The sequence below is a fragment of the Ailuropoda melanoleuca genome, chromosome 17 (assembly GCF_002007445.2).
Source record: "Ailuropoda melanoleuca isolate Jingjing chromosome 17, ASM200744v2, whole genome shotgun sequence".
NCBI classification, from domain to species: Eukaryota; Metazoa; Chordata; class Mammalia; order Carnivora; family Ursidae; genus Ailuropoda; species Ailuropoda melanoleuca.
This window is the reverse complement of record NC_048234.1, coordinates 14,843,520-14,846,931: the sequence shown is the minus strand read 5'-3', so window position 1 is coordinate 14,846,931 and position 3,412 is coordinate 14,843,520.

Here is a 3,412-nt window from a genome sequence, read left to right as displayed (position 1 = left end):
GAAATACAACTGTGTCTATGTTTATCTTAAATCCTGCGGCCTGGCTGAACTCACTTAGTTTTATGGGGTTTGTTTGTTTTTTTTTTTCTCCTAGAGTCCTTGAGATTTTCTACATAGACAAGCATGGCATCTGCATATAGGGACAGATTTATTTCTTCTTTTATATAAATCTGTATGCATTCTCTTTCTTCTTCTTGCTTTATTACATTACTTCTAGCATAATAAAGAATGAGTGGTGAAAGCAGACATCCTTGCCTTATTCTTGACATAAAGTATTCTGTCTCACAGCATTAAGAATACCATTCCACAATGAGATGCCATGCTATACCCACTGAAACAGCTATTACCAAAGAAAAGGGAAAGAACAAGTTCTGGCAGGGTGTGGGGAGACACCGGAACCTTTGTGCATTTCTGGTGGGAAATGTAAAATGGTGTGGTTTCTGTGGAAGAGTCCAGCAGCTCCTCAAACATTAAACGTACAACTGACTCTATGATCCAGTAATTCCACTCCTAGATATCTACCACTCTATACTCCTATACCAAATCCCTAATGGCATTATTCACAATAGCTCAAATGTGCCTCAACAGATAAATAAATAAAATGTGGTATATGCATACAGTGGCATATATTCAGCCTAAAAAAGTGAGGAAATTCTGATACATTCTATATCAAGGATTAGCCTTGAAAGCATTATGCTAAGTGAAATATGCCAGTCACAGGACAAAAAGTGTTTGATTTCACTTATAGCAGGTATGCAGACCTTAGAGACAAAGTAAAATAGAGGTTACGAAGAGCTGGGAGGAGTGGGGGATGAGTCAGTTTTTAATGGACAGAGTTTCAGTTTAGGAAGATGAAACAGTGCTGGAGATGGAGAATGGGGATGGTTTCACAACAGTGTGAATGTACTTAATACCACTCAACTGTACATTTAAAATTGCTTAAAATAGTAAGTAAATTTTAAGTATACATCAGCAATAAAAAAAAAAAGTGTTAGATAAGTGGCCAAGAAAGGCCTCACTGAGAAAAAGAAAATGTTAACTATGGATTTTTTTGGTAGATGTCCCTACTCAAGTAGCAGAGTTCCCCTGCATTCCTTTTGTTCTAAGACTTTTTTTCCCCCACCATGGTTATTGAATTCTGTCAAATAAATGCTTTTACTGCATCAACTGATACAATCATGTGGTTTTTCTTTTTAGTCTGTTAATATGGTGGATTACACTAAGTTTCAAGTATGGAGCTAGTCTTGCACTCCCAAAGTAAAATTGTACTTGGTAATAGCATATAATTATTTTGGTATCAATGTAATACCTGATCCATAGAGTGAATTGGTAAGTGTTTCCTCTTCTATTTTCTGGAAGAAATCATGTAGCACTGGTGTTGAGTCTTCTTTAAAGATCTGGCAGAATTCCACAGTAAAAGCATCTGGCCCCATAGAGTTCTTCTGTAGGAATTTTTTGGTTTGCAAATTAGACTTAATAGTTACAGGGCTGGTCAAATTACTCCATATTGGGTGGGGTTTGGTAGTTTGTGTTCTTCAAGGAAGCAGTTCATTTCATCTAAGTTGTGAGATTAACGGGTGGATATTCTTTTGGTGGCTTCAGAGTATGTAGAGATATCCTTTCTTTCATTCTTTTTAAAAAGATTTTATTTATGTGAGAGAGAGTGAGAGAGTATGAGATGGGGGAGGGCCAGAGGAAGAAGCAGACTCCCCGCTGAGCAGGGACCCCCAAATGTATGACTTGATCCAGGGACTCCGGGATCATGACCTGAGCTGAAGGCAGTTGCTTAACCGACTGAGCCACCCAGGCGTCCCTTTGTTTCATTCTTGATATGGTAATTTGTGTCTACTCCTTTTTTTCTTAGTCTTGCTAGAGGTTGTTTCAATGTTGTTGTTTTCAGAAGAACAGCTCTTTAACTGATTTTCTCTATTTTTTTTATTTTCAATTTCACTGATTTCTGCCTTTATCACTATTATTTCCTTCTATTTATTTCCTGAGTTTATTTTGCTCTTATTTTTCTAGGTTCCGAGGTAGAAGCTTATTGACTTGAGACTCTTCCTCTTTTCTAAAGTACATGTTCAGTGCTACAGGTTTTCCTCTCAGGACTGCTTTAGCTGTATTCCACATACTTTAATATATTGTATTTTCCCTTCCATTCTCTTTCATGTGTGTTTTTATTTCCCTTGAAACTTCATTTTTGATGCATGGATTATTTAAAAGTGTGTAGTTTATTTTGTAAGTGTTTATAGACTTTTCTGTCAACTTTCTCTTACTGATTTCAATTTTGATTCCACGGTGGTCAGAAAACACACCTTGTATGGTATTAATTTTTTACATTTGTTAAGGTAAACACATTCTTACGTATTATGTGTTGTTTTATGGCCCAGGATACGTCTGTCTTGGTGTATGTTTTTGTGGGCATCTAAAAATATGTATTCTGCTATTGTTGGCTGAAGTGTTCTGTAACGATTAGATTCTGTTCATTGATGGTAAATGACAAACTCTTACTGATTTGGGGTCTAGTATTTCCATCATTGAGAGAAGGGTGTTGAAGTCTCATAATTGTTGATTTGTCTGTTTCTTCTTTGAGTTTTCTCTTCACATATGGTGAAACTGTTATGTGATAAGTACATATTAAGGATCACTGTCTTCTTGAATTGACCATTTATCACCCTCTGTGTCTGGTAACTTTCCTTGCTCTGAAGTCTACCTTACTTGATTTAATATAGCCACTCCAGCTTTCCTCTGACTAATGTTTGCATGATGTTTCTTTTTATCCTTTTAACTTGCCTACGTTGTAATATTTGAGGTTTCATTTAGACAGAATACAGGGTTTGTTTTGGTTTTTTTCTTTCTTATTCTACTATGCCAGTCTCTCTCTTTTGGTTGGTGTATTTAGATCATTTTCTTTTTGCTTCATTTTCTTTTTACTGACTTCTTTTGGGTTACTTGGACTTTTTTTTTTAGAATTCTATTTGATTTATCCAGTGCTGTGCATTTCTTTGTATAGCATTTTAGTGGTTACTCTAGGAGCTACATTATGTATACATAACTAATCAGTCTACTGGTATCTTCATTTTCCAGTATAAAAAGTATAGAAACTCTACCACCCATTACATCCTCTTGCCCTTCCAGTAATTTTAAGTATTTCCTCTCTATATATTTAAAATCACATCAGACTGTGTAATAATGTTTGCTTCAACCATCAAAATTAGTTTAGAAAATTCATGTGTAAGAGGAGTGCCTCCTATATTTACCCTTATTTTTCCTGTGTTTTCTTTCTTCCTGATTGTGTCCACAAGACCACCCCCAGGTTTGATGTTCACTAGGACTTGCAAGACTCATCCTAGCTGTACACATGACTACAAACAAAGGGATACAAAGCAAAATCACCAAAGAGAAATGGTACAAG